Source organism: Taudactylus pleione, unplaced genomic scaffold (assembly GCF_031769625.1).
Source record: "Taudactylus pleione unplaced genomic scaffold, aTauple2 ptg000398l, whole genome shotgun sequence".
Classification (NCBI taxonomy): domain Eukaryota; kingdom Metazoa; phylum Chordata; class Amphibia; order Anura; family Myobatrachidae; genus Taudactylus; species Taudactylus pleione.
In genome coordinates this window covers 393,044-420,839 of record NW_028284800.1, presented here as the reverse complement: position 1 = coordinate 420,839, position 27,796 = coordinate 393,044, and the positions used below count along the sequence as shown (strand labels likewise).

The 27,796-nt window shown below is 47.3% G+C and overlaps 1 protein-coding gene across 1 annotated transcript in view; it reads left to right on the top strand.

The window, feature by feature from the left end:
• The window catches only part of PLCD1 (phospholipase C delta 1), a 158,920-nt gene that overhangs the window by 621 nt on the left and 130,503 nt on the right, over window positions 1-27,796 (top strand). The window lies entirely within an intron of this gene.

The window sequence follows — 27,796 nt, the reverse complement described above, 5'->3', positions numbered from 1 at the left end:
TTAGAAGAGAAAAGCTTCTTACCCAGCTCAGCCTCTGGAGACTGGAAATGACAACATGGTTTCTCTGTTTCAGCAGGGAATTGGTTAAAGGACCAGTGTGTCTACAATCCTAGCCGAGTATCATGGAGAGTACATTCCAGTTTCCAAATACATACCACACATTGCTGTGGTGCCAGTGTGTTGTGTGCGCAGCTACACATATGCATGTGTTAGTCACTGCTACAGTTCATGTGTATACTTTACCACTGCGCATTAAGGTGCCCACACACATAGCGATGTTCCCACGATAAGCTGATGTGTACGATTTGTGTACGATTTCCCTTGAAACGCAGCTTAAGATGTCAGATAGCCATTTATAAGTGACTCTTCTAGAAAAGTTTGTTTTCTACTGCATACAAAGAGCTTACTTTTAGATGGGTATACATTATTAATATCATTTATTTATATAGCGCCACCAATTTAATTGGCAAACGCAACTGGAAACCCCCTTCCGCAGCCTACACCATGACCACCATAGAAATAGTAATATAATAGAAATTTACTAGTGCTGCATGTTCTTCTCAGTAATGGTGCGTACACACGTAATGATTTTTTGAACGATTTGTCGTTAACGACGTTGTTATCGTAAAGCCGTTAAAAAAAAAATTTTCGTTCAGTTTTAAGCAGCAAACGATGAATGATAACTACCAGTGCGCGCTCCCGTTTGTAGTTGGTATCTATCGTTCATCGTCCCTTCTGACTGTCCAACGTAATGATTTTCGTTCAGAAAATCGTTCAAGGTTTACAGAATGAACGATGAACGATGTCCATTCACTGTATGCATGCAAAAAAAATCGTTCGTCGTTCATCGTACAAAACACCAAATCGTTCATTTATTTCAAGGGAAAAATCTGAAGGAAAATCGTTAATGAAAATCGTTGGTAACAAATCGTTACTTGTGCATGCACCTTATCACAAATGAAATAATTATCACCACCTGTAGATCTAACATGTGTCAGCCAGTAATAAATACACATATGCACCAACTAGGAGATCCTGAAAACATGCACTGTTACGGGTTCACTGCTATAGAGCATCAATAGGGTTAATTATTAATACTGTATAATAATACACTATCTAGTGCATAAGGAAATCAATATGTACATATATATCCAGGGCAGTGTTAGGTTCTTCTGCTGCTCCCACAGACTCCCGGAACTGTTCCCATGCTCAGGAATGGTGCCCACATCTGAAATAAAAACATTCAGCTCAGGCAGGATGGCCCTACTGCCACATTTAATGTCTTACTGTAATTGTATATGCTGTAATTCTGACACACAATACACTTTGTATGACACATATTATAGCTGGATAAGAACTAATTATGGCCTTTTCATGGACAGGCCACACTCGAAAACAGGGGCTGGCTGGCAACTTATAGCCTGGGGGACAAGTCCAGGGCACTGGCCCATAAACAACGGCTTATCCTTAAATAGAGATTGCGAGGTATCGCGCACAGATCGACCGCTAGAGCGTGTCCTAATCAATGGCTCAAATAGGGATGTTAGTTTCAATGCATCATACACTTAAATAAAACATTCCCCCAGACCCAGTGTGCGTCTCCCAGCTCCACACCCCCAGACCCAGTGTGCATCTCTCAGCCCCACTCCCCCAGACCCAGTGCAGTGCCCTAGTAGTGCCCAGTATGCAATGCCCCAGTAATGCCCCTTATGTTGTGCCCCCAGTAATGTCCTTAGTAGTGCCCCTTTATGCAGAGCCCCCAGTAATGCCCCTTATGCAGAGCCCCCAGTAATGGCCCTTTATGCAGAGCCCCCAGTAATGGCCTTAGTAGTGCCCCTTTATACAGAGCACCCAGTAATGCCCCTTATGCAGAGCCCCCAGTAATGGCCTTAGTAGTGCCCCTTATGCAGAGCCCCCAGTAATGTCCTTAGTAGTGCCCCTTATGCAGAACCCCCAGTAATGGCCCTTATGTTGTGCCCCCAGTAATGTCCTTAGTAGTGCCCTTATGTTGTGCCCCCAGTAATTCCCTTTATGCAGAGCCCCCATTAATGTCCCTTTATGCAGAGCCCCCAGTAATGTCCTTAATAGTGCCCATTATGCAGAGCCCCCAGTAATGCCCCTTATGCGGATTCCCGAGTAATGCCCCTTTATGCAGAGTCCCCAGTAATGCCCCTTATGCAAGCCCCCAGTAATGCCCATTTATGCAGAGCCCCCCGGTAATGCCCTTAGTAGTGCCCCCAATAATGTCCCTTTATGCAGAGCCCCCAGTAATGCCCCTTATTTTGTGCCTCAAGTAATGCCCCTTATGCTGAGCCCCCTCCCAGTATAGAACACGCCCCACTCACCTGTCTGTGCAGTACTTGCCTTTCTTCATGACGGCCGCTGGGCACCGCTCCAGTCCACGCCGTCCCACGTAGACGCTGCCGCTGACTGGGTCTAATTAGATCTGGAGCAGCAGGCGCAGGCTCCACTCGTTGCGGGTGACGTCATCAGCGCACTGCATCACTGGGAACGATGGCCTCTGAAGTGATCAGAGGCTTCAGAGACCACTGTTGCCAGCCTGTACTGCCCGAACGGAGCTGTGCTCCGATCGTGGCAGGGATGTGGGCCGCATGCGGCCCGCGGGCTGACTATAGCTGCCCGATCAGAGCTCAGCTCCGATTGCGGCAGCGGGCCAACGTAGGGACCAGCCAAGCGAGGACCGGCACGTTGGGCAGATGGCACCCTACCCCCTGGCCCAGCCCGCCATTGCTCGAAAATGAAACACCCCTCTAGAAATCCTGTTTGACACTGAATTAAGGCAGCACTGTACAGAGTAAACTTTTCATTTATATTTGTTCTTGTCCAGTTGGAGCTTAAAGTCTGAGGGCCTGATTCAGAGCCGTTCGCTATTTGCGGTCGTTCGTTCAAAAACAAGGGGTGGCTATTCAAATGATCCGTTCGCAAATTGCAGTCTGTTCACACCTCTAAGTCTGAACGAGCGAGCAAAACATACGCTCGTTTATTTGTTAAAAACGCCCCCTGGCCGCTCGCACCATACGTCATGTCCGCTATTTATTAGATTAATCGAGTACATCGACCAGCGTATGAACTGCTCGCTATTCTTGTGGTTGGTTTTTGCTACCACAATTTTGCGAGCAGTTCTGGCTATAAAATAACCCAGTGACGTGGTCAATGACGCTGCTGTATTAATTATGCACACCCATAAAACGCCCGTTTTGACCTTTAAGCACGCCTGCGTTCGGATCTCCACTCCCCATTTTCAAGCACCTTCCCCTGTTACCACCCACATACGCCTCATTCTGTCACTCAAAATAGCAGGCATTCGCTATATTGCGAGCGCATGAATTTCGGCCGCACTGACTGGTTCGCGCATGCGTATAACGATCCGTACGCATGCGCAGATGTGCGAACATCGCTCGGAACGAGCGTACTGCCGCTAGCGAGTGGCTCTGAATGAGGGCCTGAATTCCCAACATCCCAAGCACACACATGTTAATTTGACAGAATTCAATCAATCAGTATGTGTTTCAATTCCTTTCTCTATCACATACATAGCAAGTGGGCACAGCTAGATCATTTACTCCCTACTTCAATTCCAGATTGTCCTGGTGAAGCTAAATCCATAATAAAAACAAGCTTGCCTAGACTCTGTCAGCTGTCATGTTGGGAAATACCTTCTCCCTTGCCCAATCCCCACTTTAGGCTGGCCTCCCCCACCTGCATACCATTCCTTCCCTTCACATTCACAAATCACCTCAGAGATGTCTATAGTTAACCCTTTGTGTGCTGCATTCGCTTATTTTTCAGTAACGGTGTAAATCAGATGTGTGAGCCATTGCCTTGGGCACAAAGTAAATGTGTTTTCGCAAATGGAGCGGCCTTTTTTTGCCACTGCGCATGTGTAAAGGTACATTACTGCAGTCACGCGCTACAAGTCGTTATTTGCAGTGTGATTGACAGTCAGGTAGCGTTTGGAGGAGGCTACAGGGAGTGTCGGCTAAAAACACAGTCGTGTCTCGACCGTTTCGGGAGCGTGTCACATTCTGCATCTGCAATCCTGTACGTAGGAAACATGGCTCCGGCGCAGAGGCGTATCTATAATGGTTGCAGGGTGTGCGGTGCATGCCCATATTATCTAAAACTTACCTCTCCGAGGTCCCGCGTCGGGTGTCTCAGCGCTGCTCAAAATGCAGGAAAATGGGTGCTGCGGCCATTTTTCTGGTGTTTTGTGCATGTGCAGTAAGGAAATCGCCAGGGAAATGGTGGCCGCGCCATTTCCCTGGCAATCTGCGCATGTGCAGTAGACTCTGGGCACACTCTAGTCAGTCTGTTGCCGGCCACTGGGGAGAGATGAGGGGACCCCGAACTGGGAATTCACATGGGTCCCCCTCCTCTCTTAAGACGCCCCTGCTCCGATGTCTCAGTTACAGTTGCCATTCTGACTGATCATAGATTAACTGAAAAAGTTGATGTTTTCCTGATCGGCGTCCCATGCTGCGTATGTGTAATCCATTGCGATGTCTCAGGTGGGCGTCTCAGTATATGTCTTGGCCGCTGTTGCATAAGCGTATTTTCACACATTCATAGTTAGGAAAATCGCAGATGTGGCAACATTAGTGTATAACTCTTTTAGTTTGTTCATGAAACATGTCCCATTTTTTTTTTTACATTCTGACTTTTCTCCCCCACTAGAATAAATACCCTGTACCTTCACCAAAATAAATGCCCCAAACTTGCAATTCTAGTCCTCCCATCCCCCCAGATTTAAACACACAGTTCATTAATACCTATGCAGGTCTTTTAGTGTTCCTGCTAGGCTGTTTTAGCAGGGCGCTGCGGCCTGCTCTATTTTAAAAGGGCAAAATGCGCCCTGTCCTTTTAGTGGCATCCTGCTACAACAGCATGCCCTGAGCATTCCCCACCCACGGGCGGCAGTGTACCGAGGGTGGGAAAAGTTGCGGTGAACGATCTCCGCCTGCTGACTAGACGCCGTGCCCATGGCATCTATTCACCGTGAAAAGAGAGCTTTGGGGAAGCCTACCACCTCCGTAAGTGCTGGGCACGCCCCCAAGCGTGACAAATTAGAGGCGTGTCACAAGGACCTGCCCCCTCCCATCCAGTCACTCCTCTTTTCGGGAGCGTGCACGTTTGCGCAGAGGCTTCCTGCCGTCTCCCTCACCGCCCTGCCCTGCCTGCAGTCTAGCGGGAATGCTATCTTATGTGACGGTGTATATCGAATTAATATTAATTTCAAAGCTAAAGTGCTCTGGGCTGCTAACCTACAAAACTCACAGTACTATTTTATAACAAAATGTATTATAAACAGATCTAAATAAATACGGTAACATTTAAATTCTATGCGATGTGATGACAGACATCACTGTGACGTCTAGCTGTGCACATTACACCTATTATTATACACAATATATGCTAAATCTCCCTCGCACCTCTATGGGGTTGCAGAGAATTGTAACAAAGTGCCTTCCCCCGACCTTTCCATACGGACTTGGTGGCCATTTTGCTGAATTTTATTTTTTGTTGGCACTTTTTTTTAGGGCCACATTTTTCCATTTCTTTGTACCCAATGTGTTTCTGTGCAGGGTCGGCACTAGGTGTCTCTGCACCCAGCGCCACCCCGTGCTTCTCCTCCGCCCGCTCCTTCCCTGCATCCTCCCCCTGACCATAAAACAATACCTGCAGCAGGTGAGTGGAGGGCGGGGTTTTTCTTCAGCCGGACCCGGCTCCTCTGTGCGGCCGCACTGACAGAACATGTCAGGAGCCGGCCCTGTTTCTGTGTATCTGCTTATAAATGTTCATAATAACTTCTGCTGTACGGGGCCCCTCTAAATGCCCTTTCTGCCCTGTATTGGCACATAGCTAAGAGTTGTGCTTGTGTGTCACCTGCATTGATTGTGCCCAAGTTCTGTATGGCCAGATCAGTACAATCTGACCTGTGGGAAAATAATACATAGGTCTGTCTGCTTTGTCCAATTGGCAGGCTCTGAGTGTATAGGCAGCTTAATGTGCAACATGTGTCATTTAATGTGACTTTCTGTGACCCAGTTTGTCAGGTAAATGCTGGGCTGGTGCCACCTTTGGGTGAGCTACAGCAGTCATCTATAGTTTAAACACTTAAGGTGACCACACACATGGCGATCTGCACATGCGAAGTAGACTCTGGGCACACTCTAGTCAGTCTGTTGCCGGCCACTGGTGAGAGAGGAGGGGGCCCCGAACTGGGAATTCACATGGGCCCCCTCCTCTCTTAAGACGCCCCAGCTCCGATGTCTCAGTTACGGTTGCCATTCTGACTGATCATAGACTCACTGAAAAAGTCGATGTTTTCCTGATCGTCGTCCCATGCTGCGTATGTGTAATCCGTTGCGATGTCTCAGGTGGGCGTCTCAGTATATGTTTTGGCCGCTGTTGCATAAGCGTATTTTCACACATCCATAGTTAGGAAAATTGCAGATGCGGCAACATTAGCGTATAACTCTGAATCAGTCCCAATGTTCTTTAGAAAGTGTCAGTCCTGGTGAAATGCTACATGTGAGCCTTTTAGATTGGTCATGAAACATGTCCCATTTTTTTTTTTACATTCTGACTTTTCTTCCCACTAGAATAAATACCCTGTACCTTCACCAAAATGAATGCCCCAAACTTGCAATTCTAGTCCTCCCATCCCCCCAGATTTAAACACACAGTTCATTAATACCTATGCAGGTCTTTTAGTGTTCCTGCTAGGCTGTTTTAGCAGGGCGCTGCGGCCTGCTCTATTTTAAAAGGGCAAAATGCGCCCCGTCCTTTTAGTGGCATCCTGCTACAACAGCTTGCCCTGAGCATTCCCCACCCACGGGCGGCAGTGTACCGAGGGTTGGAAAAGTTGCGGTGAAACGATCTTCGCCTGCTGACTAGACGCCGTGCCCATGGCATCTATTCACCGTGAAAAGAGAGCTTGGGGGAAGCCTACCACCTCCGTAAGTGCTGGGCACGCCCCCTAGCGTGACAAATTAGAGGCGTGTCACAAGGACCTGCCCCCTCCCTCAGTGCCCTGCCCTGCCTGCAGTCTAGCGGGAATGCTATCTTATGTGACGGTGTATATAGAATTAATATTAATTTCAAAGCTAAAGTGCTCTGGGCTGCTAACCTACAAAACTCATAGTACTATTTTATAACAAAATGTATTATAAACAGATCTAAGTAAATACGGTAACACTTAAATTCTATGCGATGTGATGACAGACATCACTGTGATGTCTAGCTGTGCACGTTACACCTATTATTATACACAATATATGCTAAATTTCCCTCGCACCTCTATGGGGATGCAGAGAATGGTAACAAAGTGCCTTCCCCCGACCTTTCCATACGGACTTGGTGGCCATTTTGCTGAATTTTATTTTTTGTTGGCACTTTTTTTTAGGGCCACATTTTTCCATTTCTTTGTACCCAATGTGTTTCTGTGCAGGGTCGGTACTAGGTGTCTCTGCACCCAGCGCCACCCCGTGCTTCTCCTCCGCCCGCTCCTTCCCTGCATCCTCCCCCTGACCATAAAACAATACCTGCAGCAGGTGAGTGGAGGGCGGGGTTTTTCTTCAGCCGGACCCGGCGCCTCTGTGCGGCCGCACTGACAGAACATGTCAGGAGCCGGCCCTGTTTCTGTGTATCTGCTTATAAATGTTCATAATAACTTCTGCTGTACGGGGCCCCTCTAAATGCCCTTTCTGCCCTGTATTGGCACATAGCTAAGAGTTGTGCTTGTGTGTCGCCTGCTTTAATTGTGCCCAAGTTCTGTATGGCCAGATCAGTACAATCTGACCTGTGGGAAAATAATACATAGGTCTGTCTGCTTTGTGCTTTTTCCAATTGCCAGGCTCTGAGTGTATAGGCAGCTTAATGTGCAACATGTGTCATTTAATGTGACTTTCTGTGACCCAGTTTATGACAGGTAAATGCTGGGCTAGTGCCACCTTTGGGTGAGCTACGGCAGTCATCTATAGTTCAAACACTTAAGGTGACCACACACATGGCGATCTGCACACGATCAGCCGATGTGTACGATTTCCCTTGAAACTCTCCTCGGCAGCTCTGCACACGATCTGCACACAATTTGCAGGGGTATTCAATATGAAACGTAAACTTCGCCGTCTATGAGTGCCGAAGTTTTCGCTGCACATCGGAGCTTTTGCCGGCGAAAAAGTATCGGGCGCGCCCCCGCTTATACCCGTATTCAATATGAAATCGTCGAAAACGGCACCCGACGAACGTGAAATCAGCGAAAACTTTGCTGATTTTTGGGTAAATCACCCTAACACCCCCAAAAAGATGCTCTGACATGGGGGATCACTCTGTATACCCCCGATTAGCCCTGCTGAAGGTTTTTGGGGTCTTTAAACGGGCTTGATAGCTGCTATTTTGGGGATTTGGGAAGGTGATGAAGAATAGTATTTAGAAGTTTATTTTGCAGAAAATAAGTAGTCCCAGCAAATTTTGGGTACTTGAAAATGGGGTTGAGCATATTTAAAAGTTGCTAAAGTGAACGTGAAAAAACCACCTGCTGCAAACACCTGCAATGAAAAAAAACATCTGGGCCATACTTCGGGACCCCCCTAGATTGTAGTTCGCTTGTTTTTAACTTTGTACCCCCCAGTTTTTTTTTTCTCCCTCAAAATGAAAGTGTTTTTTTGGGGTCTTCTGAGGTATTTTTTTTTTTTTTTTTTGACACAGTTTACCTTTGGCGGACTGTCTGAAGGTTGCAGGGTGGTTTCCAAAATGTTGCACCCCAAAACCCCAATTCTGCACTTTTTTTTTCGCCGCCCATTCCTTGGTGATACTTTTCCGCAGGGTCGAATGCAATATACTTTTCGCACCGGCGAAAAGTTTTCAAATTGAATACGGTGTAAAAGTGAAAACGGCGAAAATGACGTCATCCGAGCGAAAACCTTGCAGAAATGGCGTTTTCGCTCCATACTGAATACCCCTATTGGTGTCCAATCTTCATACGATCGCTCCTGCAGTCAGACTGTCACAGTGCTTCGCCTCCTAGATTGTCAGATCTGCCCTACTGCATGGCAGATCTGAAGATGCAATGTGCGACCAGCAGGGACGCGCATCACATCGTGATCGTAAGTGGGGACTCATGATTTACTCAGGATTTGGTTATATTTTACACGATCTGTCATTCCAATGTGTCGGAATCGGCCAGATTGGGTAAAATATTGCTATGTGTGTGGCCAGCATTAGAGGGTGCTGTCTTCATCGGGGAATTTAACTTACACATGGGGAAGATCATTTCAATGAATGTGAGTGCATCCTGCTTGCTTCCTATTTTGTGCTGTGATGCTGTCAGTGACTCATTCCCATAATGAGATTCCCCCCTCTCGTCTGCCTGCTGAGGATGGAGATTGGTAGAGGGAAGGTCAACTATTATTACTCTTCCACCAGTGCTGAGTGAATGGAGGAGAGACATATGACTGCTTATGTCCATCTTATCATAGTGGGCAATGGACAGAGATGAAGGACCGTAGCATGCCCCACTTTCTGCATCCACGCTGGGGAGATGCACTAAGCCTTGCAGAGTGATGAAGTACCAACCAATCAGCTCCTAACTGTCATTTTCCAAACACAGCCTGTAAATTGACAGGAGCTGATTGGTTGGTACTTTATCACTCTCCAAGGCTTAGTGCATCTTCCTTATGTCAGGTGCTTTGCTAAGACGGCTGCGTGTCTCTACCTCAATGATCTCCATGTGAGTATAGAGTCTGTATCGGTGATCATATCACATGGGATGTCCATACTTCTGCATCTTTCTACAGCAACAAGATGATAGAAGTATCTAAAGGGGCATACACGCATGACGATTTGGTGAAAGATATTGGGTGTATACACTGAACGATATCATTCAGTGACTTCTTCCTGCCACATCTCTGAACAGACACTTTCTGACGATATTGCAAACATCGTTAACGACCTGCTGGAGCGCGCATCATTGGTTGTTCACTGCAAACACTCTGTAAGATAGTAACGATATATCGTTGAACAATATCATTATTGTCCATATCGTTCAAAAAAATAGTCTAGTGTGTATGCGGCTTAAGGCTTCACCAGACAGGAAATTCTACCTTCATACATCTGTGGAAAGGTTGAACATTAAATGACTGCATTAAGGACCTCATTCAGAGCCGCTCGTAAGCAGCCGTACGCTCGTTCTGAGCGATGTTCGCACATCTGCGCATGCGTACGTTCTGTAATACGCATGCGCGAACCAGTCAGTGCGGCCAAAAATCGTTTGTTCACTATATAGCGAATGCCTGCTATTTTGAGTGACAGGAGGAGGCGTATGTGGGTGGTAACAGGGGAAGGTGCTTGAAAACGGGGAGTGGAAATCAGAACGCAGGCGTGCTTAAAGGTCAAAACAGGCGTTTTTAGGGTGTGCAGAATTAAAACAGCAGCGTCATCGACCACATCACTTGGTTATTTTATAGCCAGAACTGCACGCAAGATTGCGGTAGGAAAAACCAGCCACAAGAATAGCGAGCAGTTCATACGCTGTTCGATGTACTCGATTAATCTATTAAATAGCCGACATGACGTATGGTGCGAGCGGCCAGGGGGCGTATTTTTCCAAAAAACGACCGAATGTTTTGTTCGCTCGTTCAGACATGGAGGCGTCAACAGACCGCAAAGAGCGAACGGTTCATTTGAATAGCCACCCCCTTTTCCTGAACGACCGTCCACAAATTAGCGTCCGGCTCTGAATCAGGCCCTAAGTCCCTGCAGGTCTCTGATTTGTATATTTGTGTCAGCCTTTGTTGTTGCAATCATTTGAGCTTGTCCATAGAAAATACAATGAGTAATTCTGAACTGCAGGTTTTTTTTTATAACCTTATTGAATTTTCTGTGGGAATAACGTATCCGTGAACAACACAAACCAATTACTGCTAAACTGCTTTTACAAACCTGGTTTTTCTCAACTGGAAGAACAATTGTTCACTTTTAAACCACTTTTGTTAGTATATCTTATTACAGAAGTGTCATAACCAAGCATCTGAGCAACGTAAAAATGTAAAAGAAATGTACTAAAAATACATGTTCCCTTTTTTTGGTGAATTGCAAACATTTGTCTCGGGGTGGGGGAGTGCATGAATAGATTAGAAGATGTGTACTTTACTCATTCTGTAATGTACAATTGCAAAAGAATAATAATCTGCTATAAATTATACCTACCATGGGCTCTGGAGAGTGCTGATGGCATAAAGGCCACACTCTACATAAGAGGTCTTCAACCTTTGGGCCTCCAGCTGCTGTGAAACTACACATCCCAGCATCCCTTGCCACCGTTTTGATATAACAGCATGCTAAAATGGTGGCAGGGCATATTGGGATCTGTAGTTTCTCAGCAGCTGGAGGGCCAAAGGTTGAAGACCCATGCTCTACATATTTGTTTTACGATTGATCTTTTCTCTGAAACATTTCCTCCTAAGTTTAAGATACTAGGAGATATAGGGGGAGATGTATTAAACTTTATAAGGACAGGTGAAGTTGCCCATAGCAACCCATTAGCTTCTACCTATCAGTTTATAGAATGTAGATGATAAATAATTGCTATAGATAACTTGTCCTCTTTAGAAGTTTTGATACATTTCCCCCATATTTCCTTTACTCTATGTTATATTATGGATTTATTCTCGAATAAAGTCGCCTGTTGCTGGAGATCTAAACCACGTACTTAAGTTGGTCACCAAAGCGTAAACTATCGTACTACTGCGCCATCAAGGAGAGATGTCTACGCTATGTGTACTGAATATGAGTATATAGCTAATGTTGCACAGAATATGTTGAAGTTTTTATTATCCTGGTATCAGCAAAATCCTAATGTTAACCTCTAAGCCCTTTCTTTTAAATGTACGATCTATGGTTGCTCCTTTGGTCAGGCTGCGGGAGCTGAAGCTTCCCGCAGCCCTGCCGATGCCTGGTCACGCAAGAGGCCAGGAATCTACATCCACCGCCGTCATCATTTCTCCTGGAAAACTGAGGCTACACATCCCCGTTTCCAGGAACCACCCCCCCAACACTGCAGCATGTCAATCATGCTGGCGCTTGGGTGTCTGCGTGCGAGATCGCAGCACCCGTTCTGCGCATGTGCAGAACGGGTCCTGCGCAGACGCAGACCTCTAACCATCGGAGATGTGCGTTCAGTTCATCCTCGTATGAAGGTACATCTCTGAATTGGGCCCAGTATTTCTAAGCTCAGCCCTTTGTCCTTTACTTACTATGGACCAGTACTCAGCTTGGTAAACAGTGGGAAAATAGCCTAAAACTACCAGGAGATGTGGCAGCATGACTATACATACCCAGAAGCAAGCGGTTACAGGTGCTGCTGTAGGAGCCTGGCAAAATAAATGGTTTCATGTGCCAGTGCAGGGGCCTGGTGGGGGCAGTGAGTTACCCTGCTGTGACAGAGTGGGAGGAGTTTGTAACAGGTGTTTACTGATGGTGAGTGGGAATCCCTGAACCTAGGGGCATATTAAGAGAGGAGGGGACCTGCGTTCACTCCCCGTCTGGGGCACCTTCCTCTCTCCCTGGCTGTCGTCAGCGAACTGACAGCAGTGGTAGACTCCGGGCACTAGAGTGTGTCCGGAGTCTACTGTGCATGTGGGTAGGGGGGGTAAGGTGCGCTCTTCCTGCTAGTACTGGTGATGACTTGTGTGTGTTTGTGAGTGGTGTTAATTAGAATGTTTCTTCTGGTGGTGGTGATGTTTTGGGAGTGAGGAGGGTGTGATTGGGTATGGAGTGTAGTTTGGAGTAATGTGAAAAGGGGAATGGAATAGGATCAAAATGAGGCCAGCGAGACACAGTAATTTTGGGCAAAATCTTTTATTGAGTAGTCACAATGCTGCTCTGTTAAGATCCCGGGCAGGTGGGTGGGGTTCAGTGATGAGTGGTGATGAGACTGGGGAGGTAGGTGGACCCTTTTAGGGGGCTCCTTGCCGTGCGGTTCAGTGACCTTGCACGTCACCCCTGCTGGACCTATGGTCGACAGTCTAGGAAGTCTCGGGGGGTGGGGGATTTGCAGAGTGGGTTGGAACACCTGTGCGGCGTCCCGCGTGTTGGTGTGAGTCTTGGCAGTACTTACCTACCGGTAGGTTTTTTGTTGTGGTGATGTAGGTCGACGTTGCGGCCGTTGCAGATTGGTTGGAAGCTGCAGGTTTGTTGGTGAGCTGGATCAGCGTGTTGCTGGTGTGCTGCAAGTGCACGGCTGTTCTGATTGGTCTGCGGAGGTCAGCGACCGTGGTATGCAGCTGAAATTGGCTCTTGGTCGTGCCGCTTAAAAACCTAGAAATGTAATAAATATAGTACAGGTTTATGATAATTCCAAAGAATTTTACGAAGACATTTTGAAAAGCCTGACCTCCGCAGACCAATCAGAACAGCCGTGCACTTGCAGCACACCAGCAACAAAAAACCTACCGGTAGGTAAGTACTTCCAAGACTCACACCAACACGCGGGACGCCGCACAGGTGTTCCAACCCACTCTGCAAATCTCATCACCACTCATCACTGAACCCCACCCACCTGCCCGGGATCTTAACAGAGCAGCATTGTGACTACTCAAGAAAAGATTTTGCCCAAAATTACTGTGTCTCGCTGGCCTCATTTTGATCCTATTCCATTCCCCTTTTCACATTACTCCAAACTACACTCCATACCCAATCACACCCTCCTCACTCCCAAAACATCACCACCACCAGAAGAAACATTCTAATTAACACCACTCACAAACACACACAAGTCGTCACCAGTACTAGCAGGAAGAGCGCACCTTACCCCCCCTATCCCCATACGTTTTCAGTGCGGGAAAGGTACTCCCACACAAAGGTGCAGCACCCCGAAACCACAACACACCACCTCCTGGTCAACGAGAGCGCAGTTCTACCGCCCATCTTCATATGTTCTACTGTGCATGTGCAGATCACCGGGAAAATGGCCACGGTGGCCATTATCCACGCATTTTCTGCAGCGCTACTCCGTGGGACATCAGAGAGTTAAGTATAAAAAAAAAACAAAAACGTATGGGTGCAGGGACCCAAGGGCCCTTGTGCAAAGCACACCCTGCACCCATTATAAAAACGCCCCTGCCTGAACCCCAGGAGTGGTGAAGTAAACTGCAGCTCAGGTTGCCAAAGCAATAGAATGACCTTACATCTGTATCTCCTGGCAGAGTAAGGTTATTCGGTCACACTGCCCATACAATGGTTTGCAAAAGTAATCAGCTCCATAAAAAGTCAACCTATTTGTCTGTATTGCAAATAACACTTACGCAGATTGTTCCAGGCAGTATTGTATTGTGAACCAGTAGGCTCTTAAAGTCAATTTTCAAACTCCTGATTTTTTATTTGTCTGTATTTTTATTTTTGTTGTTGTTTAATTTGTGGCCAAAAAGCTCCATTTTTGTTCCATCTGACCAGAAAACCTTATCCCACATTATAGCTGGCAAACTCCAGATGTGGGGTAATCGCTTCTTCTAGCCACTCTCCCATACAGGCCAGTTACATGCAGAGCTCTTAATATGGGTGACTGGTGCACCTTCACTCCAGACTCAGCCACTGAACTCTGTAGCTCTTCAATGTGATTGTTGCCCTCTCTGGGGCTTCCTTTACATATCTCCTTCTTGCTCTGATGCTGAGTATTGAGGGAAGGTCTTCTTTAGACCATGCCTGGGTGTACGATGCAACCTCCATTTCCTCACAACTGAACCAACAGTGCTCTTGGGATTTCCAAGCACTTGGATATTATTTTGTAGACATTTATCTTGTGCATGTCTAACTTTTGATTTTTATTAGATCATCATTTTCACAGCTTTCCTTAAGAGCATGACCAATGTTATTTGAATTAGGAGGTCTTTTATCCATTAAAACTGACCTTATTTAATGATTCACAAGTAAAGGTTAATTGAAAGACTGTTGGGTACACACTAGACGATATGTCGTCCGATGTCACATCAGCCAGTGTGCACCTGCTATGTCACTGACAATTCCCGCTCCCGCGCGTCACCAGTGACATCGCCCAGGTCCGACAGGCGATAACGTTAGCAGGGGGTATATCTCTATTATAACATGCCAGTACAGTACAGCTATTTAACTCTATTATTACATGCCAGTCTGTATATCCCATTATTTCTATTATTACTGTGCATGCCAGTACGGTACCGCTCTTTAACTCTATTGGATGCCACAACAGTACACCTGCAGTGTTTTTTAAGTGCAAACTATACTAGGAAGAGCGGGTTCTGGCCACATGATTTAAAACGAAAATGACAATTATATTAACAAATAAAAAATCTTTCAATAAATAAAGCATTTTTTTTTCTTTTATGCTTATTAAAATTAGTAATGTTTTAAATATTTTTTTCATTATTATTCCTAATTTAATTTTTAAACATTTTTGTTGAATTTGCAGTGAAAGTTTGAGACCGGGTTTCTAGTGCAGTGCACATAAGTGATCTGCGCATTGCAGTGCTCAGATTCCAGGTGACATTTTAATGGTATAAGCATTGAAAGACTTCTAGTGCTGCTATAAAAAAAATCTCTTCTGTCTCCGCTTTTGAGAAATAGGGCAGGATGTGCTAAGCATCGCATCTGCTGTACCTTCCACCACTTATCGGGTACATACCAGCAATAATATCGCCGGCATGTACCTAGAAAATTACAAAAGATAGTGATGTGCTTTGCGATAGAGGGACTTCCAGGTCTATGACTCAGAAGTCCCTTTGGCGTCCTTCTGCACATGCCGCCGTGCACAATGGCAGTGATCTGATTGGATCCCTGTCAGTGCAGGACATGGAAAGAAGCCATTAGGCCTCTATTGGGTAACACCATTACTCAACATGGTCGAAGCTTAGTACATATGAGAAATGCGATCAAACCCCAGAAAACGGCATTTTCGGGGGTTTGACTGCATTTCTACCCTTAGTACATCCCGCGCATAGACCCCTAAGTCTCCTGTCATATTGGTGCATTCTATGTCCAACTTTGGGTCTCGGCATAAATTATTTTTGTAGAGTATGTATCTCAGTCGCACAGTGAGCATTTGTGGGAGGTAAGGGGGGAGCGAGTCAAACGCAGGTGTGTTGCGACCATTTCGGGGGCGTCTCAGCCTGGTGACTGTGTCTTCAGTCACAATGACTCTGGCGGCTGACTTCTGAAGGACACTCTGAGCAACCATAGGGGACCAAGGACCGATGGTGCCTCGGATCACAGACTCCGCCGATGGGCTTCTCTGTACAAATCCCAGCTGCTGCGGCATTTGCATATTTTAGCATAATCGCGGCATACGGAATCACAGTCGTGACGGGATTTGCGTCCACCTCTGAATCAGGTACTAAATGACGATACTAAATGAACCACAGTAACTTTTTTTTTTTTTATGATGATTCTATTGTCCCTTTCCATTAATTCTGCAGTTTAAAATTCTTATATCCTTTGTGCCTGGTGTTTAGGTTTTGCCAAAATAAATCTGTGGGAATCTGTTTTGAATGAAAAAATGCAACTGGTTCTAAGCATAACACGACGAGTCACGGGCCGTTTACCACTCACTCACCCCGGGGCGGAAAGGGAGGATAGAATATAATGCTGTGTACTGGATGAGTCAACAAAGTGGCGTTTAGCAATATCCCATATTGCACTGCTGCTATTAAGAGTATGAGTTTATATTTAATGATTACATCATGTCATAAGACATAATGGAAGCCCAATCACTAAATATGCTGGAAGGCTGGTAGTAAATTAATCTGTATAAAAACTCCTTCTAGTACCATATATTACTACTAGTAATTTTCAGTCGTAAAACCTAGAGATGTGAGGTTCGGTTTTGCTGCGTACTGAATGCACTCGAACTTTGGGGTGGCGATTCAAATCGAGCCCCAGCTCGGATCACATTAAGGGTTTTCGAGTAGAACCGATTCCTGACCCGCGTCTGCTGTAAGTTTGTAAGTCTGATTTCAAAATCAAATCTGGGGTTTTGGGTGGCATGTAAATGGGCCCAAATTACACATTTTAGCTGTTTTTATCAATTTTAAAGAAAATCAAAACAGAAGAAAAACAAAACACTTGAGGGTGGTATTACCAAAATACGGGGGTCAGCGCACATTAACTGTACTTACAATATTAGGATTTGAAGGAATATTAAATAAAGATACTCGATCATTACAAAAAGCCTTTCAGCATTATACTGCCCTATGTATGATGTATACATAAATATGTTCCTTTTTTTTTTATATATGTATATGCTTTCACACAAACCCCCTCTCTGTAACCTGACCAGACCTGCTCATTCTTGCTTCAGTCAACACACACATCCATACAGTGGACCTGTAGCATAACAGGAAATGACAGCTGTGATAATGTACAGGTTACCAGATCATTCTCATCACCACATTATAGAACAATGCAGGCAGACTACTGATAGAGCTCAATAGAATGTCTGTCTGCATCACCATGATTCTACTATTTAAAAACGCAGTAGTGCCCTGACATATATGAAACAGTATAAACATAATATAAACCTGCTCATATAAGCATGGCTGTTTGTGGGCTAATACAACTTCATAACAAGAGCTTGACTGAAATCCTGTGTAATGTAATCTAATATATTCAGTCATAAGAAACCAATATTATAACTTGTCCTGTGATGACAGACATGCTGTTAGGACCGCTGTGTATTGCTGTAGCTTGTACTGTATCTTGATGCTCTAGTTACAGTTAATTAAAGAATTTGGGAAAACTACTAAAATATATGTAAATGTACTACTCGTGTTAGTACAACATGGGACGGATCATTCTAAGGCAAATGGTCGCTTTTGAAAGTTATTTAGCTAATAATGTGTTAGTAATAACTATATTATTGGGGATGTAGTCAGCATCCTGATGGTCAGGATGCCGAGGGTCGCAATACCGACAGCGGCACCCCGACCGTCAGAATCCCGACAGATTGTGGAGTTATTACGGTTAGGGGGAGACTTAGGGTTGGGAGGGGAGGGATAGGTTGCGAGAGGGTTAGGCTGTGGGGAGGGTGGGTAAAGCTGTGGGAGGGGTGGGTTAGGGTAAGGGTTAGAATACTTTCCTAAATCTGTCGGATTTTGACCAGCAGTATTCTGACAGTTGGAATCCCATACCCAATGGGATTTTTTCTAGTGTATGCACTCTAATATCTTATGCTAGAGAGTAATTATTTATGTGGCATGCAAAAAATGTTACCCCTTCAGGTTGCAAATAATATACATGTGGATCATCCCTTTTACAAAGGACACTGAAAACTCCTCGATTAAATTTGAATTCTACACATATAAAGAACAGCAACGGCATACTGCAAATATTAGTGCAGTAATACAAGGGGGTGTGGCTGTGGCATGCTCGGGGCATCACCATGTTACAGTAGTTGTGGTCATCCCCAAGCAGTGTTCATTTTGACAGGCAATTTAAATTTAGTCTTAGTTGCTTATTTAAAATTGCAGGTTTAAAGTCACATTTTAGACTTTTTTGCTTTGGTTTAGTCAAGATTTATGGTGCATACACACGGGACGATCGACAACGATATCGTCCCTTGTGTATGAACGATCTCCCGGGTGTGCTAGATGATTGATATCAATCATCCAGCACACCGCCAACGACTGCCAAGGATCGCGGGTACCTATAGTAACCTTGTCGATATCGACCAGGTTGGACTGCATGCACGGGCGATGGACGATATTGTTATCGTCCATACGTGCCTGCGCATCGCAAGTCGTTGGTGGGTTGGAAGGGGCCAAAAAATGCATGATATGATCGATATCGCTATAGTTCATATCGAGCATTTAATCGTACCGTGTGTACGCACCATTAGTCAGTAGACCTCAGTTTTCATTTTAGTCTAATTTTTGTCAATGTTTTAGTCATAATTTTTGCAAACAGTTTAATGATACAGGTTGAGTCTCCCATATCCAAATATTCCGAAATACGGAATATTTTCAGCATAACTAAGATAGTGAAAACTTTGCTTTTTGATGGTTCAATGTACACAAACTTTGTTTAAGGCACAAAATTATTAAAAATAAAGTATAAAATGACCTATAGGCTTTGTGTATAATGTGTAAATGAAACATAAATTAATTTCATGTATGTACACAAACTTTGTTTGAACCACAAAATTATTGAAAACATTGTATAAAATTACTTTCAGGCTATGTGTATAAGGTGTATATGAATCATAAATTCAGTCTGTGTTTAGATTTGGGCAGTATTCCTAAGACATTTCAATATGGTATGCAAATATTCCAAAATCCGGAATATTCCGATATCCAAAATACCCCTGGTCTCAAGCATTTTGGATATCAGAGACTCTGGGCCTGATTCAGACCCGCTCGCAAGCGCACAGCGCTCGCAAGCGGGTCGATGTTTGCCCCTGCGCATGCACCGAATCCGGCATGCGCGAGAATCAGCGAGCGACTGAAGTTCAGTTGCTCCGGGGCTCGCTACAGGACGGGGTGGCTGTCGATGTTGATTGACAGCTCACCCCGTTTTGTAGGCGGGGAGGGGGGGTGGCTGCACAAACAAGCATTCCCTTAGGAACGCCTGCCATTTGTGATGTCAGTAGTGGACTTCCTGCTCTATTAGAGCAGAAAAGTCCTCTCGGGCTTGCGGGAGCCGAGACACTACCACAGGGTCTCATCGCAAGCCCGATGGTCGCCATAATCGCGACCATCGCCAGGCCGCTTGCACAAGCTGTGTGTGGACAAATGTGTCGATCGTGAGACAGCCCACACAAATCCCGTCTATCACACTGATATTGGAAAGGATGGGTGGTATGTAATCCTTTAATCCATTCCCCACCATCTCCGTCACAGTTAGACCAGGCCCTGTGCCAGATGATACGGTTACAGAAGGCACCCGGATGCCAGGACAAGGATCCTGGAGTAGTCTCTTAGGTTGGATTAAAAAAATGGCCTTGTGCTGCCTGCGGGTTGTGCATCTCTGCTTTCCATGGAACACAGAACAAGAGTAGAGCTAAAAGATCCTGGTCATAGTATCGGTGGGGGAGAGAGGTGTATTGTCAGTATAGAATTGTTGCGGTAGCATAGGTATAGGGGTGGAAAATGTTAATGGGTATATAATGGTGATGGGAAATGGAGCATACTTGCCAACTCTCTCTTATAGTCAGGGAGACTCCCTGTAGAGTCTCGCAATCTCCCTGATGCACATTACCCCCATTAATTAGCTGTTATATACTTAGAAAAATAAATAAGAGATATACAGTGCATGCGGAAAGTATTCACAACATTTAATTTTTTCCACATTTTGTTATGTTACAGCCTTATTCCAAATGGAATAAATTATTTTTTGTCCTCAAAATTCTACACACAATACCCCATAATGAAAACGTGTAAAAAGTTTTTTTGTGATTTTTGCATATTTAATAAAACAAAAAAAACTAGGAAATCACATGTACATAAGTATTCACAGCCTTTGCTCAATACTTTGTTGATGCACCTTTGGCAGCAATTATAGCCTCAAGTCTTTTTGAATACGATGCCACAAGCTTGGCACACCTATCTTTGGGCAGTTTCGCCCATTCCTCTTTGAAGCACCTCTCAAGCTCTATCAGGTTGGATGGGAAGCGGCGGTGCACAGCCATTTTCAGATCTCTCCAGAGATGTTCAATTGTATTGAAGTCTGGGCTCTGGCTGGGCCACTCAAGGACATTCACAGAGTTGTCCTGAAGCCACTCCTGTGATATCTTGGCTGTGTGCTTAGGTTCGTTTACCTGCTGAAAGTTGAACTGTCGCCCCAGTGTGAGGTCAAGAGCGCACTAGAGCAGGTTTTCATCCAGGATGTCTCTGTACACTGCTGCATTGATCTTTCTATCCTGACTAGTCTCCCAGTTCCTGCCGCTGAAAAACATTCCCACAGCATGATGCTGCCACCACCATGCTTCACTGTAGGGATGGTATTGGCCTGGTGATGAGCGGTGACTAGTTTCCTCCAAACATAACGCCTGGCATTCACGCCATAGAGTTCAATCTTTGTCTCTCGTGGTCTGAGAGTCCTTCAGGTGCATTTTGGCAAACTCCAGGCGGGCTGCCATGTGCTTTTTACTAAGGAGTGGCTTCCATCTGGCCACTCTACCATACAGGCCAAATTGGTGGATTGCTGCAGAGATGGTTGTCCTTCTGGAAGGTTCTCCTCTCTCCACAGAGGAATGCTGTAGCTCTGACAGAGTGACCATCAGGTTCTTGGTCACCTCCCTGACTAGGGCCCTTCTCCTCTGATCACTTAGTTTAGACGGCCGGCCAACTCTAGGAAGGGTCCTGGTGGTTCCGAACTTCTTCCATTTAAGGATGATGGAGGCCACTGTGCTCACTGGGACCTTCAAAGCAGCAGGTATTTTTCTGTACCCTTCCCCAGATATGTGCCTCGAGTCAATTCTGTCTTGGAGGTCTACAGACAATTCCTTTGACTTCATGCTTGGTTTGGGCTCTGACATGCACTGTCAAGTGTGGGACCTTATATAGACAGGTGTATGCCTTTCCAAATCATGTCCAATCAACTGAATTTACCAAAGGTGGACTCCAATTAAGCTGTAGAAACATCTCAACGATGATCAGTGGAAACAGGATGCACCTGAACTCGATTTTGAGCTTCATGGCAAAGGTACATGTGATTTCTTAGTGTTTTTTGTTTTTATTAAATTTGCAAAAATCTCAAAAAAACTTTTTACATGTTGTCATTATAGGGTATTGTGTGTAGAATCTTGAGGACAAAAATTAATTCCATTTTGGAATAAAGCTGTAACATAACAAAATGTGAAAAAAGTGAAGCATTGTTAATACTTTCCGGATGCACTGTGTGTGTATATATATATATATATATATATATATATTCAAATTGTATAACCAGTGCCATTTCCCTGCATTGGTTATAAGGCACTGATCCCTATGGCTACATACTGTCACGCTTATGTTAGTATTTGTTTGTGGAACTGGTTTTATGTCTCTGGCTGGAATGAAATCTGAGGCTATTAACGTAAACTGGATGGCCTTAAGTCGTTTTTGCTTATGGGATAGGACAGGAATGTGAAGACTATGAGATGCACTTGTGTGTACTGGAAAGCAAGATGTGGCTGCTGGTGACTAAATGCACTGGTGGAACAGTCAAGAGTCTTGACAGAAACAGATGATACTGTAGGTGCTTGAGGCATACAGGTGCAGAAAGACTGGAATCAGTAGGTCACTGGATCACGTGGAACTCAGAATAGCTATGGACCGGAATGCTGGATCACCAGAATGGGACCGGACGCTGGATAGCTGGAATGGAACCGAATTGCTGGATTACCGGAATGGGACCAGATTGAAACAGATGAGAAGTCTGGTATCGGACTGGACCGATGGTGCAGGATCACAGGGATGGAATCGGATAACGGAAGCCAGTCTACAGCTAGGTGGAAATCTGCACAGGGGATCAATAGGAATAAACCACTGTTTCTACTTCAGGGTCCATAGGGGGTCCACAGGGTTGACCTTGGGGTTATAGCTGGAACAGGATCCATGGGCACCACACAGTTAAGCTTTTAGCTCCCAGGATGCACTTGGGTCCTCCTCTATACCCCGCCCCCGAGCCACAGGCACCTCAGTGTAAGCTGGTGCCCGGCCGGAGTCGGTCACCGCGCAGGGGGGCTGCAGGAGCAGCCCCAGAAGCTTTTTATTTTAAGTTAGATTTTATTTATTTTTAATCTCTTTTTACTACAGACGGCAGCGAAGGGCTGTCTGTACAGACGCCCACGCTTCCGCTCTGATCCCCGATTGGCGCCGCGACGCCAGTACTGATCTGGGGATCGCGGCGGGAGGGCAGAGTCCGTACTAGCCGGACTCTGTCTACCTCCCAGGACTGCTGCCGGAGTCGCCGGGGATTCAGGTAAGCCGCGCGTCGCTGGCTAGCGGCGGCGCGCGGAATGCCTTAAATGCAGTCCTTTAGCCTCCGGTCCTGGGGACAGACCGGAGGCTGCTGGCAGTGGCGGCGGGCCCTCCTATAACCCGTGGGACCACTAGACCACCAGGGATAAAGGGGCAAGCGGGAAGCCAGCATCCCTGGGGTTATGGCCAGCCAGGGGAGGAAGCCTTCCCTGTCAGCGGCTCCTCCCCTCAGCTCAGCGCGCCTTTCAGCACGCAGTCTGGCGTCGCTGAGCTGCAGTTACACGGCCACTCCTCCTCTGAGGTCTCCAGCGGCCATTTTCCCAGTGGCAGCGCAGATCTCAGGGAGCACGCGGACCGGTCCCCCTGTGTACCTCTCCCCTGATTAAGGACAGCGTACACAGCACTATAGCCCTCCCAGACACTGAATCTGGGCAGGTTGATTGTAGTGTAAAGGTGCAGTGAGTATTACTTCTGCATGGTATGTGACTTTTGCTAGTGCTGCCTGTCTGTGCCTATTTTCCACTTACTGTCAGCTTATACCTATCCCTTTACTTCTCCTACAAGCCCTACAGGTGTGTGGGGGAGGGGCGTTTCTACTGACCTCACTTATATAGATCACGTATTTGTGAGGTCCGTCACATACAGTTGTGTGCTACTCAGTGCCATATTGTGGGCTGTTGTTCAGCACACCGGTGAGTGCGTTTTACTTCTACCCTGGTGCCAGATATATAATATATTCTGTCATGTCAGACGAGGAGGTTGAGCGCTCAGTGGCTCTGGTGTTGGCCTCCTGCGGACGCTGTTCTGCAGGAGTAGATAGGGAGGATTTGTCACAGGATGGCCTGTGTAGTCGATGCCAGGTGGCTCCTGGCCCATCCAGACCTTCTCTGGCGCAGGAACCACCGTGGGCGATGTTTTCTCAAGTGCTGGTGTCTATTGCGGACCGTCTGTCGGTCACGACTGCTCTCCCTACTAGGGCGGTGCCCCAGCCGACCATCCCCCATTCCCCGGGTGTCCCGCAGTTATTGCGGAGTCCTCCTGGGTCTCAATCAGTAGGGCCTGTGGTACCTTTTCAGGCCCCTATGGCGACTCCCCCACCATGGGTGGATGTGCTCTCCAACTCCGTGCAAAATTTGGCGGCCGCTTCCTCGGCTTTTCAGTCAATGTTGCAGACTGACATGCCTTCTAGGATTTCAAAACGCCCACTCATGACACGGGCTGCTCAGGTATCGGACTCAGAGGGTTCCTCAGATGAGGGGGAGGTCCCTGATGACACTGACTCGGACGCCTCGGTCCAGGAAATGGATACCAAGTCGTCCATTAATGTGCGAGCACTAGTTAGGGCGGTGCGAGCTATTCTTCTTATAGAGGATGAGGCACCGGTTCCTAAGTCGAAGTTTCCTAGTTTCAAAAAAACTAAGGTGGCTTCTGCGGTGTTTCCCCTGTCGGATCAGTTGACGGATCATATGGCGGTAGCTTGGCAGGCGCCCAGTAAGAGATTCCTTCCTCAGAAGCGGTTGGCTTCTAATTACCCCTTCCCTGAGGCACATTGTAAAAAATGGGAAACTCCACCTGCAGTGGATTCCCATGTCACCCGTTTAACTCGGGGCGCCATCTTACCATTACCGTCGATATCCTCGCTGAAGGATCCCACGGACAGGAAGGTTGAGACTTGCTTAAAGTCTATTTACTCCCTCTCCGGGGCGGTGGCCCGACCGTCCATGGCCATCTCCTGGGTGGCCAAGGCCATTGAGGGGTGGGCCAATGCATTGGAAGATACCTTCCCGGACGACGCTCCGGATGTCCAGCGGGCGTTGTTGGGACAAATGAGGGACGCTGCTTCTTACATTGGTGAAGCTTCTTTAGATGCTAGTCTGCTGACCTCGCGGGTATCGGCTGCAGCGGTGTCTGGCCGCCGATCCTTGTGGTTGCGGTCCTGGAGAGCGGACTCTGATTCAAAGAAGGGTCTGGAGGCCTTACCTTTCAATGGGGAATTACTATTTGGTCCGGACTTGGACAAAATAGTGGACACCCTGGCTAAATCCAAGTCGGCCTTCCTCCCTTCGGCGGCACTGCCTGCTAAGGTTCGGAGTTCGGCTTTTCGTTCCTTTCGGGTTCAGGGTAAGGCGAAAGGTCAGTCCTTCCCGAGACAGTCTGCGAGCAAGACTGCCTCTAAACCCAAGAAGCAAGCCTGGAGTGCTCGGCGCCCTTCTTCCAAGCAGGAAGATAAACCTGCGGCCTGATGGGACGGGCCTCCCTCTGGGGGACCTCAGAGTGGGAGGCCGACTTCTTCTATTTGCCCAGTGCTGGCACAATACCACCACGGATGCCTGGGTTCGAGAAGTGGTCTCCCAGGGGTACGCCCTGTCTTTTCGGCACAGACCACCCCACCAGTTTTTCTGCACAAGTCCTTCTCAGGACAAGGCCAGGGCGTTACAGGTTCAGGAGGCTATAGAGTCCTTGCTGAAAGCAGGGGTCATTGTTCCCGTTCCTCTATCACAACGAGGGACGGGGTATTATTCGTCTCTGTTTCTGGTGCAGAAACCCAATGGTTCTCATCGCCCTATCCTCAACTTGAAGTCTCTGAACAAATTCCTCAGAGTTCCCAAGTTCAGGATGGAAATGTTACGTTCCATCATTCTGGCGATGGAACCGGGGGATTACATGGTGTCCCTGGACATCCAGGACGCCTACCTCCATGTTCCGATAGCATCTTCACACCAGCGGTATCTGAGGTTCGCTATCCTTCAACACCACTATCAGTTCCGGGCGCTACCCTTTGGTCTCTCCACGGCACCGAGGGTGTTCACGAAGATTATGGCGGTCATGGCCGCACATCTTCGGAACCAGAATGTACGGCTGCTGCCGTATCTGGACGACCTCCTGTTGCTGGCGAGCTCCCCGGAGGTACTGCTTCAACATCTCCACCTGACGATCGCTTGCTTGCAAGCACACGGGTGGTTGATAAATTGGAAAAAGTCCTCCCTGATTCCATCACAGCGGATGGTTCATTTGGGAGCCCTGCTGGATTCGCGTCAGCAAAGGATCTTCCTGACTCCGGAGAAGGTCGCCTCCCTACAGCTGCGGATACACAGTTGCCTGAGCCGTTGCCGCCTGTCGGTCCATTCGGCTATGAGAGTTCTGGGGTCCATGGTGTCGACATTCGACATGGTGGAATTTGCCCAGTTCCATTCCTGGCCCCTGCAGGGGCTGATTCTATCAGAATGGAACGGGTTACCTCACCGGATCCGCTCTCAGGTGCTGGTGTTGTCTCCGGACGTTCGGCAATCTTTGGCTTGGTGGCTTCAGACAGCTCATCTGGTCGAGGGGCGCCCATTTTGGATCCCGGACTGGGTCCTGCTCACGACGGATGCCAGTCTCCGGGGTTGGGGGGCAGTGACCGGCTCTTTGTCGCTTCAGGGTCGTTGGTCAGCGGAAGAAGCACTTCTCCCCATCAACATCCTGGAACTGCGGGCAGTATACAGGGCCCTGCAGTCGTCCGGCCCCGCTCTTCACGGAAGGGCGGTACAGGTGCAGTCCGACAACGCCACCACGGTGGCGTATATCAACCACCAAGGCGGAACTCGCAGTCAGGCAGCAATGTCGGAGGTGTCTCGTATCCTGACTTGGGCGGAGGGTCACATTCCGGCGATCTCGGCGGTCTTCATCCCCGGCGTCCTCAATTGGGAGGCGGACTTCCTCAGCCGTCACGACGTGCATCCCAGGGAATGGTCGCTTCACCCAGAGGTGTTTCAGCTACTCGTGGACAGGTGCGGACTGCCGGAGCTGGACTTGATGGCCTCCCGTCACAATCACAAGTTGCCCGTTTACGGGTCAAGGACAAGAGACGCAGGCGCAAGTCTGGTGGACGCGCTGTCGGTGAAATGGACGTTTCACCTGGCGTATCTGTTTCCTCCGCTATCCCTGCTTCCTCGGGTTCTGCGGAAATTCAAGCAGGACGGCGGCATGCTCGTGCTGGTAGCTCCGGCGTGGCCCAGACGTCCTTGGTACTCCGATCTCAGGAGCCTCTCCATCGACGCTCCGTACCTTCTTCCTCAGCGTCGGGACCTGTTGTCTCAGGGGCCCTGCCTTTACCCGGATCTGGGTCGGCTGTCTTTGACGGCGTGGCTCTTGAGACAGCCGTCTTGAGGTCTCGGGGCTTCTCCAGTTCGGTTATTGGTACCATGCTCAGGGCACGCAAGCCTGCTTCAGCACGGATTTATCACAGAGTGTGGCACACTTACTTTCAGTGGTGTGAGTCCAGACATTATGATCCTCAGGTGTTCCGAGTTTCTAGGATCTTGGAATTTCTTCAGTCAGGATTGGATCTCGGCTTACGCCTTGCATCTCTGAAGGTTCATGTGTCCGCCTTGTCCGTGTGGTTTCAACGGCGGATTGCAATACTACCAGACGTTCACACCTTTTTCCAGGGTGTTCTCAGGATCCAGCCTCCCTTTGTGCCTCCTGTGGCTCCTTGGGACTTGGCGGTGGTACTACGGGTCCTACAGGGTCCTCCGTTTGAGCCTCTTGAGGTGGTGGAGCTCAAGTGGCTGACATTTAAGACGGTTTTTCTCCTGGCAATTGCTTCGGCCAGGAGGGTGTCTGAATTGGGGGCGCTTTCCTGTCGCCCTCCTTTCCTGATTTTTCACCAGGACAGAGCGGTGCTCCGCACTCGTCCTGAGTTTTTGCCCAAAGTGGTCTCGAAGTTCCACATTAATCAGGAACTTGTTGTGCCAGCTTTTCAGTCCCCTGATCTTTCAGCTGGTGAGACTTCCTTAGATGTGGTCCGGGCGCTTAGAATTTATGTAGACCGGACGGCTTCGGTTAGGAAGTCTGATTCCTTGTTTATC